A 19,651-nucleotide genomic window follows, 5' to 3' on the forward strand; every position below is an offset into this window, starting at 1 on the left:
GCTCTGGCAAATGTATCACGGCCTTTGCTTAGGTAGAATGAAGCACAACCCCATCCCATTGGCTCTAATTTTTAAAATTTTGCTTTCATTTCTAATATTTTGAAATGTATCATGCATACAAAAGGCTATAAAATGCATCTGCACAATTTAGAGAATACTAATATAAGGAACATCCAGATATCAGCCCCCACTTAGAAATAGAAAATCATAGTGTGCTGGCTTCGGTGGCACATATACTAAAATTGAAACAATACAAAGAAGATTAGCATGGTCCCTGGGCAAGGATGACATGCAAATTCATGAAGCGTTCCATATTTTAAAAAAGAAAGAAAAAAATCATAGGTACGTTAGAAGCCCACTTTGTGCTCTTTCCACATCACCTGAGAGGTAACCACTACATATTCGTTGGGTAACCACTATACATAGGGTGGGGGAAAGGTAGGTTTACATACACATAAGGTGGGGCAAAGTTGCTAGCATTTTTAATGCATTGTTGGATTTTTTTTTTTTTTTTTTAGTTTTCTCTTGTGTTGTTGGATTTGATTTACTAATGTTTCATTTAGAATATCCATGTCTCATTTCATGAATGAAAGTAGCCAGTAATTTTCCTTTTCTGTACTTCCCTTTTCTGGTTTTGGTTCTCAAGGTCACATTCATCTGATTAAATATTACTCTATGGAATGGTACATCTAGAAACTATATCAGCTCTTGAGTCACCCAAATAATAGAATAGGAAATTAAGTTATACTACATAGCTCCAAGCATGCATTCCATCCACTTTCATTAATATACTTAAAAACTGTGCAGGATGCCATTTATCTATAGAAGAGGAATATATAAATTTGTAGATAAAACTGTTATTCCTCTGTAAATGGACATTTCTGAATTATGTCATAAATAAACCAGTTAAAGAGGCAGATATATTGAAAGTAAATGCTTTGATGTACACTATCATTCTTCATTATATTAATTATGTTATATTAATTAATTATATTAATCTTCTTGCAGTCCTACAGAGAATATTTTTCTGGCTGCGTACTGTATAGAGCAGTGTAGTAAAAGGAAAACAGTAGTCCACCACTACCCAGCAGACTTAACTCTCATTCCAGCTCTGCTACTCTCTAAGTTGCCTCAATTATAAAATGGAGATAATATTCATTACAGTTCTTTTATTAAGGATAAAATGAAATGACCTGTATGAAAATCAATTTACATAAATGTACTACTTGAACTATGATGTATCATTATTCTTTTTATAATCTGGTATTCTTGGTAACTCAAAATATAAAAATATATAATTTAACTTCTTTTTCAATTAAATATATGTTTGGATGAAAATCCAAAGTGGCTAAAATTAGTTATAGAGTTAATGTAAAAAGATAGAAAAATGGAAGTTTGCAGCCAAAAGATTGTTCTGTTCTCCTCAGACAGTAAGTGGAAATGGTATATATTTATAGCACTCATAATTTAGACATGAAACTAAATAATCTTGTTTACCAAGCAATCAAAACAATATGAAAAACAAGGGGGGGGGGAAGCAATAGAGACCTGCTTTTGAAGTGATATCCCACTTCTGATCTACACATGAACTTGGCTGTCATGTCAAAAATTTTTCAGCCGAAACCGGTTTGGCTCAGTGGATAGAGCGTCGGCCTGCGGACTGAAAGGTCCCAGGTTCGATTCAGTCAAGGGCATGTACCTGGGTTGCGGGCACATACCCAGTAGGAGATGTGCAGGAGGCAGCTGATCGATGTTTCTCTCTCATCAATGTTTCTAACTATCTCTCTCCCTTCCTCTCTGTAAAAAATCAATAAAATATATTTTAAAAAAATTTTTTTTCAGCCTCGTTGGTGTGGCTCAGTGGTTCAGCACCAACCTATGAACCAGGAGATTGAGATTCTATTCCCCATCAGGGCACATGCCTGTGTTGTGGGCTGGATCCCCTGCGGGGGTGAGGGGGGGGTTGGGGGGGGAGGGAGATGCAGGAGGCAGCTGATGTTTCTCTTTCATCATTGATGTTTCTCTCTCGCCCTCTCTCTTCCTCTCTCTGAAATCAATACAAACATATTTTAAAAGCAATTTTTAAAAATATGGTAAGGAAGTTTTTATTCAAGAGGGACTACTCAGATGGAGGTTTTGCTGTAGGGGCGAGAGAATGAGATCAACTCTGAATACAACAAGGATGAATAGGGATTTATAGCCAAATTGGAGAGCAGAGGTCAGTGGGTGGAAACATTACTTAGAGAAATTCTTGCTAACGCAACTCAACAAGCCAAGGATGGGTACAGGATTTTTTTTCTCTCTCACTTATTGTTATATAATGTCTGGTCATCGGGATGTACACCTGTAACTAATATAATGATGTATGTCAACTATAATTGAAAAATTTTAAATGATTTAAAAAAAGATATCAAGGATGCAGGATGATGAATTTGACCTATGGAAGATGACCAGATATGAAGACTCAGCAGGATTCTAGCTAAAAGTGGACTAAGCAGTAGAGGACAGACCCCAAACTTGGGACCTACTAGAGACGAGGGCTCAAGGAGCCCGACTCAGGTTTGGTCAAGGAGAAAGTCTGTCTGAGGCTGTGATATCTGCCTCTTGACTTGATGGTTCAAATATCAGCTTCTCCTGTAGAAGATTTTTATGAGTTTACTTGAGCCAAACTGACAACAATTGCCAGGAAGCAAAATCTCAAACAGATTGAGAAAATGCTCCAGAGAACGACAGTTTTGCAGTTTGTTTTATACATTACAATCAAAGGAGGAGATGTAGGGGTGGGTTACGTAAAATTCATTGGTGGTAGATTAGGGAGGCTAGGAAGCAAAGGAAGAAGGTATCTCAGATTGAATAAAGCAAGCATGTCAAACTTGCAGCCCTCTGGCCACATGCAGCCCACAACGAATATTTTTGAGGCCCAGTCAATATAACAGTCTGTAAGAAACATTTTAATAAACATTTCATAACTTGCCGAAACCGGTTTGGCTCAGTGGATAGAGCGTCGGCCTGCGGACTGAAGGGTCCTAGGTTCGATTCCGGTCAAGGGCATGTACCTGGGTTGCGGGCATATCCCCAGTGGGAGATGTGCAGGAGGCAGCTGATCGATGTTTCTCTCTCATCGATGTTTCTAACTCTCTATCTCTCTCCCTTCCTCTCTGTAAAAAAATCAATAAAATATATTAAAAAAAATTTTCATAACTTAATTTTAACAATATCCTGTTATACATAACTAGAGGCCTGGTGCACGAAATTCGTGCACTGGGGGCTGGGGGTGTCCCTCAGCCCAGCCTGCACCCTCTCCAATCTGGGACCCCTTGGGGGATGTCCAACTGCCTAAACTGGCAGTCGGATCGCTCTCTCACAATCCGGGACTGCTGGCTCCCAACCGCTCGCCTGCCTGCCTGTCTGATTTCCCCTAACTGCTTCTGCCTGCCAGCCTGATCACCCCCTAACCACTCCCCTGGCAGCTTGATTGACACCTAACTGCTCCCCTGCCGGCCTGGTCCCGCCCAACTGCCCTGCCCTGCGGGCCTGGTCACCCCCAACTGCCCTCCCCTACTGGCCTGGTCACCCCTAACTGCCCTCCCTGCTGGCCTGATTGCCCACAACTGCCCTCCCCTGCCGGCCATCTTGTGGCTGTGGGCGCCACCATCTTTGAGGGAGGGACAGTCAATTAGCATATTCACTCCTTATTGGCTGTGGGCACTGCCATGTTTGGCGATGGTGTGATGGTCAATTAGCATATTCCCTCTTTATTAGATAGGATTATTAATAACAAACTACAATGTTCACTAATGACTGATTACTATAATCATGTTGCATTCATTTACCTTACACGCAGGCATATCATTTCTCTCCACGAATACTAGCAGCAAATATTTTGGCAGCTGATTGCCACATCATTAGTCTTGTACTGACTTATTTGGTGTGCGCAACAGGAAATATTTTGCTTTCGGAGAACAAGAAAAATAGGTTTATTTGTGTTATGCTTATTAATTTGTGCAGTTAGTCAGTGTCTGGTGAGTTAATGTTCAAGAAAAAATATTAATTTTTATTAAAATGTCTATTATTTTATGTTAATGATTACTCATTTATTTCAGCTCTTTGTATTCAGCATGTCTCTATTGAAATAAACCTATATTTCTATGAAAATTGAAGCTTTTGGTTTTTTGCAGCCCACATAAACTTAAACCTTGTTTATTTGGCCCGTGTTAGCCTTTGAGTTTGAATATGCTTGGAATAAAGAGTAAAATGGAGAGACACGTACTTGTTTTACATTAGTGGTAGAGGATAGTCAACAATGAACATTTACAGAATATAGAAATGGTATGCAGGCAACGAGATAACAATGAGCTCTGAGTCTAGTGCTCCGTTAGGAGATTGTGCTCTGAGGTGTCTGGAAAAGGAGACTATTCTGGCATTCCAAAGGTATGTTGTCGATGCAAAAATACATAGACAGGATCAATTTAGGTAAAGATTAACCTTTATCAAGGAAGACAGTGGCCTACAATCTGACTACCCGCCAGGACTCACTTTCAGTTAGAAGTTTTAAGTTCAGACCATCCTGAATGGTTGCTATAGGTCCCTAAGTTTATAAGGCTGCCATGCAGGCCTCCCCTGGGCTTGTCAGGTTTAGTATGTAGCCCCTTTTTTGATCCACACTAGCCTCACATTGAGAAAAATCCAAAGTTGCTTCATGGCAACACTCCTTATTACCCTTGCTGCTGTTTACCTGTAAGCAACAATTTTAGTATCTGGTAACCACTCCTATTCTTAGTGACGATCCAAGGGCATTAAATAGATAAGAACAGTTCTGAAAACAATAAATGGCTATGCTTCAAATAAATTTTTATTTTTATTTTTATTATTATTTTTTTTTAATATATTTTATTGATTTTTTACAGAGAGAAAGGGAGAGAGATAGAGAGTCAGAAACATCGATGAGAGAGAAACATCGATCAGCTGCCTCCTGCACATCTCCCACTGGGGATGTGCCCGCAACCCAGGTACATGCCCTTGACCGGAATCGAACCCGGGACCTTTCAGTCCGCAGGCCGACGCTCCATCCACTGAGCCAAACCGGTTTCGGCCGCAAATAAATTTTTAAATACTGGAATCTGCCCTGTATATACTGGATGTGGGTGTGTCAGAGTTAATAACTATGTCTGGGTGTTGCAATGAAACTCAGGTTTGGGCTTACATTCAAAGAATACTACCCCTTCCACTCCTCAATAGGAATCTGAATGTAAAGTAACGCCTCCTTATTTGACAATATTGAACTTTACCTGAAGGTTAAGAAGTCCACGCACCCATTTGTGAAAATAGCTTACTGCAAGGAACCACTCTTCCCGTTTAGATAACATTCTTGGCTTGTGTACCTATGACAAAGCCAGACACAGACGCTCTGAATTTCCATTCTTTATCTCATAAATTACTGGCTGAATTGCTTTGTCTGCACTGATGAATAGAAACAAAACTTAATCAAATGTTAGTTAAGCCTCTTTCCTCCCCATGACCCTGACCTTTGGCCCACCCTGAGCCAGCACAGCCACTCCTTTAGGGCAGTTCCCTGAAAAGAAGCTGACCTCAGGGTAAACCTTCTCTTATCTACCACCTTATCACACCACCCTTTCATCCCAAGTCCCCAACCTGGCTCTTTCTGGTTTCATTCCCTCTTCCCTATAGAAGAATACCCTTTCTGCCATAGCTGGTTTGGCTCACTGGATAGAGCATCAGTTCTTAGACTGAAGGGTCCTGGATTCCATTCCAGTCAAGGGCATGTATCTCGGTGGCAGCCTTGATCCCAGGCCCTGGTCAGGGTGCAGGAATCAATGTGACACATGGATGTTTCTTTCTGTTTCTCCCCCTCCCTTTGACTCTCTAAAAATCAATGGGAAAAATATCCTCAAGTGAGGATTAACAACAACAAAAAAGGTTAAGAAATACGTTTTTGTCCAACTCTTGATGCTCACATGTCTTATGTTCCCAGGGTTCTCCCTATTGCGACCGTTTCCTCCACCTTCACCTGGGTAATCCTTTCAGATTTGTTTTTTATTTGACATAGTCTATCTTTAAGTATGACATTTATTTCTTTAAAAATGTTTTTAGTGATTTCAGAGAGGAAGGGAGAGGGAGAGAGAGATAACATCAATGATGAGAGAGAATCATTGATTGGCTGCTTCCTGCACATTCCCCACCCGGAGATTGAGCCCACAACCCGGGCATGTGCCCTAACTGGGAATCAAACTGTGACCTCCTGGTTCATAGGTTGATGCTCAACCACTGAGCCACTCCATCTGGGTGAATATGACATTTCTCAAACTGATTTTACATTGTTTCATTTTAACTGAGTATCTTAATCTGCCACCTTCTTTCCATGGCCACTACTCTCATTCAGGCCCTGATTAAACTCATCCTTGCCCATCATTAACTAGTCTCCTCAGCCTCCAATTTCATTTAATTTTTCACATTGCTAGCAAATGAATCTTCCAAAGATTATTTTTATTATTATTATTATTTTTTTGCTCAAAGAATAAAGTCCAAATTCCCTCGCATAGATTTTGTCTTTTCATTAAGGTATAACCACATCTCTTCTTCCTCCCAGGAACTCTTTCAACTGTTTCTAAGAACCTGTTTTCCTTTTTCTAGTCTCATCATGTTTATCTGTGAGAAATGCTCACCTGTCTGAATTCAAATAACGGACTTGGCAACGTGAAGTATGGCGAAAACAAGACCTTTAATGTGGTCTTGCAAGATCAGGTGTCTGGTTGAGCAGGTACACCCGGAGTGGGGATCACAGGCAATTTATCCCTAGTGTGCAAGGGTCTCTCCCCTGGTTCTTCACTGGGTGAGTACTATGGGTTAACAGTTTTCCCCCTAGGTCGCCTAGGTCTTACAGTATTGTCTCCTATTGGGTTATTTAAAAAAATGGGCTGAGGCCTTTTCTTGTTGTCTCCACTTCCCTTTGTCTAGTTGTAGTGTGCCGGGAGCCGGTCCATCCTTGCTGTTTCAAGGGACCTGGCATATATGGCATACTGTTCTTAATATGTTTGCTCACCTTCTTGGCGCTGTGTTTTAACCAAGGTCACCTCTCCGAGAAAGGTTGAATCCCCAGGTAGGGATTTTCCCCTGAAGTTAGGGAGGGAATAAAACCCCTCAACTAAGTGCCAGGCGGGTAATTAATCCCTTTAACTACGAACAATCATGCTTAAACTACATAATCTTTTCTCCCTGGAATGGAGATAAGAAACGCCCTAACCTTTGTAATAGAGATTGATAGGATTGAATCAACTGGTATAAATACAGATGTAACAAGACAGAGAGAGACAGAACTCATGAGACAGAATTCAGAAGACAGAAACACTCAGAGCTTAGAACAGAATCAAGAAGACAGAACCTACTCAGAGCCTAGAGACAGAGCCTAGCGGGAGAACATGGCAAGGGATCCTGGACTGAACCTGACTACAGAGATTGGCAGGAGAACCTGACTGGAACCTGGACACTGAACCTGACTGGAGAGCCTGGACAGAACCTGGCTGGAGAACCTAGCGAGGGAACATGGCTACAGAACCTCGCTGGAAATCCGAAGCAGAACCTCTCTGGAGATCCGGGCTAGAGATCCTGGCTAGGTTGCTGATCAACTGAACGCTGTCTCCGTGCCCTTCCTTCTTCGCCGACTCCGTCCACACCTTTGGGGACCCCTGGACCTGCTGGGGTTGGACCCCGGCATATGGCGCCCGAACAGGGACCCCTAGGTAAGCGCCCCGCACTCGGGACGGATAGGACTCCACCGTAGGAAGAGGGTGGATAGTCTTCGCCGACTCCGTCCACACCTTTGGGAATCCCTGGAACAGGATTCCCCTAGGTAAGCCCCTCCCCCTTGAAAACCACCACACTCGGGACGGATAGGACTCCACCAGGGTACTACAGACCCCCCTATAGAGGATAAGTAGGGTAAGAAGGTGGATAGTACAGAACTTAGATTGAGAAGATGTGCCATACTGAGTCCAAAGAAAGAAGACTCTGTATTGATTCTTAGATTGAGAAGATGTGCCATACTGAGTCCAAAGAAAGAAGACTCTGTATTGATCTTTAGATTAAGAAGATGTGCCATACTGAGTCTAAAGAAAAAAGACTCCATATTGATCTTTTAACATATATGCTTGTTAGCAGAGGAATTAAGGTTACTCCCAGTCAGACAGAACATTTTATACAAGAAATACGTCCATGCTTTTCTGAGGAAGGAAAGGTGCCGGAAAGGTAAATGTAGAGGCACGGGAGAAGGTAGGCCCAAGGAGCCTTATCCTTAACCCCACTGCAGCCTTTCCACCCCGGGAAAGTGCAGGATTGGCAAGCTCTCCCTGGGGTGATAGATCAGGACTCAGGTAATAGCAGAAAGCGCCAATCCTACTCTTAAAATGGATACAAGAGAGCGTTTCAGGTTTTTCTTTTTAATGCTTGCTTTTAAAAAATAAAAAAGGGGGAATTTGCCGGGAGCCGGTCCATCCTTGCTGTTTCAAGGGACCTGGCATATATGGCATACTGTTCTTAATATGTTTGCTCACCTTCTTGGCGCTGTGTTTTAACCAAGGTCACCTCTCCGAGAAAGGTTGAATCCCCAGGTAGGGATTTTCCCCTGAAGTTAGGGAGGGAATAAAACCCCTCAACTAAGTGCCAGGCGGGTAATTAATCCCTTTAACTACGAACAATCATGCTTAAACTACATAATCTTTTCTCCCTGGAATGGAGATAAGAAACGCCCTAACCTTTGTAATAGAGATTGATAGGATTGAATCAACTGGTATAAATACAGATGTAACAAGACAGAGAGAGACAGAACTCATGAGACAGAATTCAGAAGACAGAAACACTCAGAGCTTAGAACAGAATCAAGAAGACAGAACCTACTCAGAGCCTAGAGACAGAGCCTAGCGGGAGAACATGGCAAGGGATCCTGGACTGAACCTGACTACAGAGATTGGCAGGAGAACCTGACTGGAACCTGGACACTGAACCTGACTGGAGAGCCTGGACAGAACCTGGCTGGAGAACCTAGCGAGGGAACATGGCTACAGAACCTCGCTGGAAATCCGAAGCAGAACCTCTCTGGAGATCCGGGCTAGAGATCCTGGCTAGGTTGCTGATCAACTGAACGCTGTCTCCGTGCCCTTCCTTCTTCGCCGACTCCGTCCACACCTTTGGGGACCCCTGGACCTGCTGGGGTTGGACCCCGGCATATGGCGCCCGAACAGGGACCCCTAGGTAAGCGCCCCGCACTCGGGACGGATAGGACTCCACCGTAGGAAGAGGGTGGATAGTCTTCGCCGACTCCGTCCACACCTTTGGGAATCCCTGGAACAGGATTCCCCTAGGTAAGCCCCTCCCCCTTGAAAACCACCACACTCGGGACGGATAGGACTCCACCAGGGTACTACAGACCCCCCTATAGAGGATAAGTAGGGTAAGAAGGTGGATAGTACAGAACTTAGATTGAGAAGATGTGCCATACTGAGTCCAAAGAAAGAAGACTCTGTATTGATTCTTAGATTGAGAAGATGTGCCATACTGAGTCCAAAGAAAGAAGACTCTGTATTGATCTTTAGATTAAGAAGATGTGCCATACTGAGTCTAAAGAAAAAAGACTCCATATTGATCTTTTAACATATATGCTTGTTAGCAGAGGAATTAAGGTTACTCCCAGTCAGACAGAACATTTTATACAAGAAATACGTCCATGCTTTTCTGAGGAAGGAAAGGTGCCGGAAAGGTAAATGTAGAGGCACGGGAGAAGGTAGGCCCAAGGAGCCTTATCCTTAACCCCACTGCAGCCTTTCCACCCCGGGAAAGTGCAGGATTGGCAAGCTCTCCCTGGGGTGATAGATCAGGACTCAGGTAATAGCAGAAAGCGCCAATCCTACTCTTAAAATGGATACAAGAGAGCGTTTCAGGTTTTTCTTTTTAATGCTTGCTTTTAAAAAATAAAAAAGGGGGAATTTGCCGGGAGCCGGTCCATCCTTGCTGTTTCAAGGGACCTGGCATATATGGCATACTGTTCTTAATATGTTTGCTCACCTTCTTGGCGCTGTGTTTTAACCAAGGTCACCTCTCCGAGAAAGGTTGAATCCCCAGGTAGGGATTTTCCCCTGAAGTTAGGGAGGGAATAAAACCCCTCAACTAAGTGCCAGGCGGGTAATTAATCCCTTTAACTACGAACAATCATGCTTAAACTACATAATCTTTTCTCCCTGGAATGGAGATAAGAAACGCCCTAACCTTTGTAATAGAGATTGATAGGATTAAATCAACTTGTATAAATACAGTTGTAACAAGACAGAAAGACTCAGAGCTTAGAAGAGAATTCAGAAGACAGAACCTACACGGAGCCTGGAGACAGAAGAACTTCGCTGGAGAGAGCATGCCGGAGGATCCTGGAGAGGGACTGGCCTCGGAGCCTAGAGACAGAGCCTAGCGGGAGAACATGGCAAGGGATCCTGGACTGAACCTGACTACAGAGATTGGCAGGAGAACCTGACTGGAACCTGGACACTGAACCTGACTGGAGTACCTGTACAGAACCTGGCTATGATGATCAACTGAACGCTATCTCTGTATCGTTCCTTCTTCGCCGACTCCGTCCACACCTTTGGGGACCCCTGGACCCGCTGGGGTTGGACCCCGGCAGTAGTGGGAGGATCTTCCTGGAAAATGTGTTGCTGGTCACATACACAGTTCTTTGTTCTTATGCCTTTCCCCTCCTCCTCATATCCTATCTGCCCTGAGAAAATTCAGTAACCAACTGGCAACATGCTGTTAGTATTCTCCACCAAAAGTTGACTCTGTTGAAGATGGATCACAGAGGCCTATTTCCTACATACCCATTTTCTTTTCTTCCTTTTTTAAAAAAAAATATATTTTCATTGATTTCAGAGAGGAAGGGAGAGGGAGAGAGAAATAGAAACATCAATGATGAGAGAGAATCACTGATTGGCTGCCTCCTGAACACCCCCCACTGGGAATGTGCCCGCAATCAAGGTACATGCCCTTGACTGGAATCGAACCTGGGACCCTTCAGTCCGCAGGCCGATGCTCTATCCACTGAGCCAAACCAGTTAGGGCTCATTTTCTTTTCTTGTGCATCAAATGTTTTTCTTCCAAAATTCCTTACTCTGAATTTCTATCCAACACAAATGTTATTCCTTCCCTGTTTGGGAATTGATCTTTTCCATTATTCTTCCTGGACATTGTGTTTGTACCTCCATTAAAACATTTAACACAGCCGAGACCGGTTTGGCTCAGTGGATAGAGCGTCGGCCTGCGGACTGAAAGGTCCCGGGTTCGATTCCAGTCAAGGGCATGTACCTGGGTTGCGGGCACATCCCCGGTGGGAGATGTGCAGGAGGCAGCTGATCAATGTTTCTCTCTCATCGATGTTTCTAGCTTTCTATCTCTCTCCCTTCCTCTCTGTAAAAAATCAATAAAATATAAAAAAAAAAAAAAAAAAAACAAAACATTTAACACAGTTCCCCTAACCGGTTTGGCTCAGTGGATAGAGCATCGGCCTGCAGACTGAAAGGTCCCAGGTTTGTTTCCGGTCAAGGGCATGTACCTCAGTTGCAGGCACATCCCCAGCAGCTGATCGATGTTTCTGACTCTCTATCCCTCTCCCTTCCTCTCTGTAAAAAAAAAAAATCAATAAAATCTATTTACAAAAAAAACAACACATTTAATGTAGTTGTCTTTTATTACAGGGAACTTGAGTACATTTTTGTTTTTAACCTTTCATTGCAGATTATAAGCATCTTAAGGGCAAGACAGTGCCTTATTCCTCTGGGTATCTTCTCTAGCCCTAAGCCTAATTAATGCCTTGCATTTGGAAAGCTATTGATATTTACTCTTTTAATTAAAATGAACTGAAACCTATTCTATTTCCTTTGTGGTTCCATGTTACATTTTGTATAATGTGTATTTATTATACCTTTTGTTGTTGCTGATCCTCACCTAAGGATATTTTTCCATTGTTGTTTTTTTTAAAAAATATATTTTTATTGATTTTAGAGAAGAAGGCAGAGGGAGAGAGATAGAAACATCAATGATATGTTAGTTTTCCCAAGTCCAGGGTTTCACTACAATCTGCTTATAGGCACTGCTTCTCAGTTTGACAAGCCCTCTACAGAGCACAGCCAACCAGCTGCATGGCCTTTGCTCTTCAGATGCTCATAGGCTGTGATCTCCCTCCAGCTCGCATGGCTTGGGCCCTTCATCGAGGCTGCCCTAGACCAGGCCAGCGGTCTTCCCACATTGTCCTACCTATTCTGTTCCATCCTGTGCTCCACAGCTTTTCACCAGGGGCCACAAGTGCTCTCACGGCCCTAAATGGTCCCACCTCAGCAGTTCCTAATCCCACTGCTAATGTTCGCATATCTGAAAGAATCCCCAATGGTTTCCCCTACAGGAGGCCTTCCATAAAACACTGTAATGGATGTTTAAGATTTGTTATGTTGCCATTTATTCACTGAAATTTTACCCAAGAAAAAAAATTTTTCCCCACAGAGCTAACCAAAAGCAGCTAATATTATCTTTCCATCTCTCCTGCTGGAAACTTGGTCCTGGGATACTGCAAGCCCACGACGTGTCCTTCACATCCTGAAACGGTGCAAGCAGACAAAACAGAAAATGAGATAAGAGCACACATTATGTTCCCTGAAATATTACTCGCAACCCTTTTTAAAAAAAATAAAAACTTACTTATAATTTTTTTAAAAAAGAAACATCAATGATAAGAGAGAATCATTGATTGGCTGCCTACCGCACACCCCCCAGTGGGGATTGAGCCCGCAACCGGGGCATGTGCCCCTGACTGTAATCAAACCATGGGCCCCTCAGTCCACAGGGGACACTCTATCCACCGCACCAAACCAGCCAGGACTTTTTTTTTTTTTTTTTTTTTTTTTTTTGAGAGAGAGAGAGTGGAAGGGAGGGAAAGAAACAGGGAGGGAGGGAGAGAGAAATGTGGATGTGAGAGAGACACAGCGATTGGTTGCCTCCCACACCCCAACCAGGGCCGGGGACTGAGCCTACGTGCCCTTGACCCTTTACTCTGCAGGACTATGTTCTATCCACTGAGTCAAACTGGCTAGGGCTGTTTTTTATATCTTAACTAGAGGCCTGGTGCATGGATTCATGCACCAGTGGGGTCTCTTGGCCTGGCCTGCGCCCTCTCATAATCCAGGCCCCCCCAGGGGATGCCAGACTGCTGGTTTCGGCCTGATCCCCACAGGCCAGGCTGAGGGACCCCACCAGTGCACCAACCTGTGTACCAGGCCTCTAGTACACATATGAGATCTTTGGTTAATCTCTTCCCACCCTACCCCCTTCCCTCTGAGATTCATCAGTCTGTTCCATGTTTCTGTGCTTGTGCATTAAGCATCTGCCCGCTGGTGGTCAGTGCGCATCATAGGTACTGGTCTAACGGTCGCTTAGGTATGTATATATATACACTAGAGGCCCAGTGCACGAAATTCGTGCATGGGAAGGGTCCCTAGGCCTGGCTGGCAACCAGGGCCTATCTGTGGGGCTACCGGTGGTGTGATTGGGGGCCCCCTGCTGGCACCCGCCTTGGCTGGCCTGGGGCCTGTGGGCTGAGGGCAGCTCCTGAGTTGAGTGCCTGCCCCCTGGTGGTCAGTGTGTGTCATAGCAACTGGTCATTCAATTTGCATATTAGGCTTTTATTATATAGGATATATATATGTATATGTGTATATATGTGTATACACACACACACACACACACATATATATATATATTTAGAGAGAGAGAGAGAGAGAGATGATCTACTTAATATAGTACAAGAGTTCAAGACTCAGAGAAGGCAACTGAATGTTGTTACTATAAGGCAGAAAATGGAATTTCCTAAATAATGATGATAATAAGAAAATAGCAAAGCTTAAGCCAGTGGTTTTAAGAGTTCTTGGGAGGCAATGAAGCATAATGTGTTAAGAGTGTAGGCTCTGTTTTCAGATATCTGAAACCAAGCTCTACTACTTACTAGCTCTGTGAGCATGAGCATATTCTTTAATGTTTCTGTGCCTAATTTTTCATATGTAGGATGAAGATAGGAAGAACATATACTTTACAGGGTTGTGAAAATTAAATTAGTTACTATCTGTAAAGCACATCAAGTAGTGCATGTTGCATGAGATCCAATTAGTATTACCTTTATTATCAAAATTGGCTATCCAAAAAAGGAAGTTTCTCTTTCTTGTTGCTTCTTAGTGATAATTTAAGTCAAATATTTCCAAAGAATGCATTACCGAGTAGCTGTTAGGGACAGAAATAGAATATTGGGGATTAGCTATAGTTATAAGAAATATTAATCATGCTCTGTTAACCATGATAGTTTTGTTCTGATTAAAGAAAGCACATCCTAATCTGGCTGGGAGTTTTACGCCCATGGGACGTGGGAGTCAACCTTGGACCTGGGAATCAACCTTGGAATGAGGCCCATTCCCATCCTATTATCATGGAAAGATTAACAAACAACCATGTTGCCCAAACAATGGAGTCCTGCCTACATTGCCTATAACCTGTAATCTTTATACCCATTCTTATTCCTTTTGTCGACTTCCCCATGTAATCTTTGTCCTACCCAATATAAGCAGCTGGTTTATGGCTGGTGCAGAGCATATTTTCATATGACCTGCTGCTCTCCCATACTGCCTGCATTATTGGAAAAAACGCTAATATCTGATCCAACCCTGTCTCTGCTTAACTGGCTCAAGTAGTGACAGGCAGTCCAGACCCATGGTTGTCCAGTTTCATAGCTACTGGACACGCTCATTTGATTAGAACCTGTGGCATTTCTGAGAATCATCAGGTCTCCTCAAAGACTTGATAAGGACCAGATAAGGAAATGACCTAATATAACCACTGCATGCTGGGAATGAGCCAAAACCAAATAATCAAGTTCATATATATTTTTTTGTGTTTGCTCCAAATTTATTCTATTCTAATTTTTAAAACAATTGCATTCAATTATGTAAACATCTAAAAAGCAAAAAGCATTCATAAGAACTCCACGATTTCTTATTGCAAACAAGGCCAACTAAATCCATGTACTTGTTTCACCATTCCCTGGCACTGTTTATGACTGCATGCCCATACAGGTAAAACCAGTATTCCACAAAATGCCTAGAGCAGCAGGGACTAACCATAGTATAGTGCCAAGGACATTCAGTTACTTCCCAGGGACCCACTCCTTAACGTAAAAATGAAAGTTACTACATTTTTTTCAGTCTTGTGCATGTCATGTTTCAATGTTTGGTGGGTAATATCGTAACCTTGAAAAATCTTGCCTGACAAAAATCCAAATCACGGAGAACCAAGATGGCGGCATAGGTTAACACTGGAGTTTGCTGCTTTGAACAACTACTTCAAAAGTGAAACCAAAAGACGGACCGGAAATCACCCAGAACCACAGGAACGCTGGCTGAGTGGAAGTCCTACAACTAGGAGGAAAGAGAAACGCACACGGACACTCGGAGGAGGCGCAGTGCTGAAGTCAAATTCTGAGGTGCGGAGTGCGAGGAGCGGGCTGGCGGCGGAGGGCGCGGTTGTTGTTTTCAATCGGGAGGGAGTCGCAGACTCTGAGCACCAGATCCGGGCGAGTCTTTGGGGACCCGGACTCAAACAGGAGAAGCGGGACTGTCTGGCTTCGGTCAGAACGAGTGCAGCTTTCTCTCCAAGCTTTGCAGCGGGTGCTGGGACTCGGAGAGGCAGAGCCCCTGGGGACAGGACTGAGAGCCGCCATAACTGCTCTCTCCGGCCCACCCTGTTGATCCTGTGCGACCCGCCCCGCCCAAGCCCTGCACAGAGGCATTTGCCGGATAGCCTCAGGCAAAGGCTAGATTAGCACCGCCCTAGAGGACAGAAGTTCTCTCACTGCTGACACAGCTGATTCTCATAGCCACTTGGCCTGGAGGTCAAACCCTCCCTGGAATTAGCTACAACAATCAAGATTTAACTATAAGACTGCGAACAAAGACCACTAGGGGGTGCACCAAGGAAGCATAACAAAATGCGGAGACAAAGAAACAGGACAAAATTGTCAATGGAAGAAATAGAGTTCAGAACCACACTTTTAAGGTCTCTCAAGAACTGTTTAGAAGCTGCCGATAAACTTAATGAGATCTACACGAAAACTAATAAGACCCTCGATCTTATATTGGGGAACCAACTAGAAATTAAGCATACACGGACTGAAATAACGAATACTATACAGACGCCCGACAGCAGACCGGAGGAGCGCAAGAATCAAGTCAATGATTTGAAATGCGAGGAAGCAAAAAACATCCAACCGGAAAAGCAAAATGAAAAAAGAATCCAAAAATGCGAGGATAGTGTAAGGAGCCTCTGGGACAGCTTCAAGCGTACCAACATCAGAATTATAGGGGTGCCAGAAGATGAGAGAGACCAAGATATTGAAAACCTATTTGAAGAAATAATGACAGAAAACTTCCCCCACCTGGTGAAAGAAATGGACTTACAGGTCCAAGAAGCGCGGAGAACCCCAAACAAAAGGAATCCAAAGAGGACCACACCAAGACACATCATAATTAAAATGCCAAGAGCAAAACATAAAGAGAGAATCTTAAAAACAGCAAGAGAAAGAAACTCAGTTACCTACAAGGGAATACCCATACGACTGTCAGCTGATTTCTCAACAGAAACTTTGCAGGCCAGAAGGGAGTGGCAAGAAATATTCAAAGTGATGAATACCGAGAACCTACAACCAAGATTACTTTATCCAGCAAAGCTATCATTCAGAATTGAAGGTCAGATAAAGAGCTTCACAGATAAGGAAAAGCTAAAGGAGTTCATCACCACCAAACCAGGTTTATATGAAATGCTGAAAGGTATCCTTTAAGAAGAGGAAGAGGAAGAAAAAGGTAAAGATACAAATTATGAACAACAAATATGCATCTATCAACAAGTGAATCTAAGAATCAAGTGAATAAACAATCTGATGAACAGAACGAACTGTTGATTATAATAGAATCAGGGACATAGAAAGGGAATGGACTGACTATTCTTGGGGGGGAAAGGGGTGTGGGAGATGTGGGAAGAGACTGGACAAAAATTGTGCACCTATGGATGAGGACAGTGGGTGGGGAGTGAGGGCGGAGGGTGGGGCGGGAACTGGGAGGAGGGGAGTTATGGGGGGGGAAAAAAAGAGGAACAAATGTAATAATCTGAACAATAAAGATTTAATTAAAAAAAAAAAAATCTTGCCTGGCCACGGTGGCTCAGTGGTTGAGGGTCAACCTATGAACCAGGTCACGATCCAATTCCTGGTCAGGGCACATGCCCAGGTTGCAGGCTTAATACCCTTTTTTAAAAAAAGGGGAATTTGTTGGCTTATGAAATCCAAAGAAGGATTGAACAGTCAAGTGTCAAGAATGGCAGGGCTGCAGAGGGGGCCCTTAGGAACAACTGGAAGGAAGGGCTCAAACTTTGTTAGGAGTCTTCAAAACATTTGGTTTCTGTTGCTGTCTATACGACAGTTTCACTTTCACTATTAATTAGTTTTCTCTAAAGGAAGAACTACATCCACAGTGTTTCTGAGTATATGTTAAAGCTTTAGCCATTGGAGAGAGATCGCCCCAATCTATCACTTGTCCAAAGCACAAAATTTCTCAGGGAACCTGCTCTCTTGGCCCAGCAGAAGGTAGGTGCCCAATTTGTGGTCACCAGAGGAGTCAATTCCACAGAGTGCTAGCAAGATTATCCCAGGTGCTCATTTTCTTGGGTACTTTATGAAAGACAAGAACCTTGAATATGGCGCATGATATATAGTTAGGTAGAAAGAAAGAAAGCCAGTATTCCAGGTAGGGGAGGAGGCTTTGAATTAGTGATGTGGGTGGTCTATGAATGAAAGACAAGCCTGATTGGAATGGAGACTACATCCTTGTTCCCACTGACAGTAACACTGGATTGCTAAGGTAAAAACTGGTTTTGATGGAACTAAAAGGTATAACAGAATTTGTTCAAGTTGAAGAAGCCATTATAGGTTTCTTGTATAGATTCAACTGTGACTCTGAAACCCCAGTTTATAACACAAATCCTCAACCACTTCCTAGAAAGCTCCTTCCTTATCAACTAAATTTGGTTTAGGGTTGTGGCAGTGGTTATACAGAAGAATGGTTGAGCCTTGGCTAGTTGTTCGGCGGTTAGAGCGTCGGCCTGTGCACCGAAGGGTTTTGGGTTTGATTCTCAGTCAAGGGCATGTACCTGGGTTGAAGTTTCAACCTCCAGCCCTGGTCAGGACTCGTGCAGGAGGCAACCAAACGATGTCTTTCCCTCTCTCTTCCACTCTCTAAAAATCAATGGGAAAATATCCTCGGGTGAGGATTAAAAAAAAAAAGAAGAAGATGAAGAATGGGTGAGAGAATTCAGAGAAGGGAAACTCAAAAGACAACACCCACTCATCAAATCTAAGAGCCTAAATGATAGCATTTAATAGTAATATCAGTGACGATTTGAACATAAGCATCTTGAAGGCAGGTGTCTTAATAACAATACATCTCCAGGAATCTAGCACAATTGGTGCTTAATTTACCAGATTAATAAACTAAATGATTCTCATAAAATTAGTTAATAAAATGGCTTCTAAACCCCTTCTAGCTCTACAATTTTATGTCCATTTCTAAATCCTGATCTTTAGTCTTCAAAGTCCTCAAATAACCACACAAAAAAAGGTAGGGTTTTTAAAAGGTTAAGATGGCCCTAACTGGTTTGGCTCAGTGTATAGAGTGTTGGCCTGCGGATTGAGGGGTCCCGGGTTCGATTCCAGTTGGGGGCATGTACCTTAGTTGCAGGCACATCCCCAGTGGGGGGTGTGCAGGAGGCAGCTGATCGATGTTTCTAACTCTCTATCCCTCTCCCTTCCTCTCTGTAAAAAAAAAAAATCAATAAAATATACTTTAAAAAAAAGGTTAAGGTGGTGAATTTCATTTTATGTATTTTTGTCAATAAAAACTGGCCCCTAAAAGGATAGGTTGTTTAAAAATATATATTTGGCCGAAACCGGTTTGGCTCAGTGAATAGAGTGTCGGCCTGCGGACTGAAAGGTCCCGGGTTCGATTCCGGTCAAGGGCATGTACCTGGGTTGCGGGCACATCCCCAGTAGGAGATATGCAGGAGGCGGCTGATCGATGTTTCTCTCTCATCGATGTTTCTGACTCTCTATCTCTCTCCCTTCCTCTCTGTAAAAAATCAATAAAATATATTTAAAAAATATATATATATATTTGAAAATATTCCAAAGATATTTTATAAATATTTTACCAAGAGCTAAAGTTTATAAAAATACTCTATGTTCTTTAGAAAATTAAATCAACTATTCTGATTAATGGAGAATTTAGCTTATTACAAACATAAAAATATTAGGGACAAATCAACACATACCAAAATGTCTGGAATGATGAATAGGTAGATGTGGTTGGAGATTTCAAGTCCTGAACTTAAAAAAAAAAAACTTCTGTGTTGGGAATACACATGTATTTCCAATCATTTCTGTAAAATAAAATAAATAAGTCATGAATCAGGTTTTACTTTATTTATTTATTTAATCAGATTTTAAGAATAAGAAAAG

General features: G+C 42.7%; 1 non-coding gene across 1 annotated transcript; it reads left to right on the forward strand.

The window, feature by feature from the left end:
* Positions 1-212: 212 nt before the first annotated feature.
* LOC132223768 (U6 spliceosomal RNA) lies at positions 213-319 on the forward strand. Its single transcript, XR_009450517.1, has one exon. It is a non-coding gene; the product is annotated as a U6 spliceosomal RNA (small nuclear RNA).
* Positions 320-19,651: the final 19,332 nt, after the last annotated feature.

The sequence above is a fragment of the Myotis daubentonii genome, chromosome 1 (genome assembly GCF_963259705.1).
Source record: "Myotis daubentonii chromosome 1, mMyoDau2.1, whole genome shotgun sequence".
NCBI classification, from domain to species: domain Eukaryota; kingdom Metazoa; phylum Chordata; class Mammalia; order Chiroptera; family Vespertilionidae; genus Myotis; species Myotis daubentonii.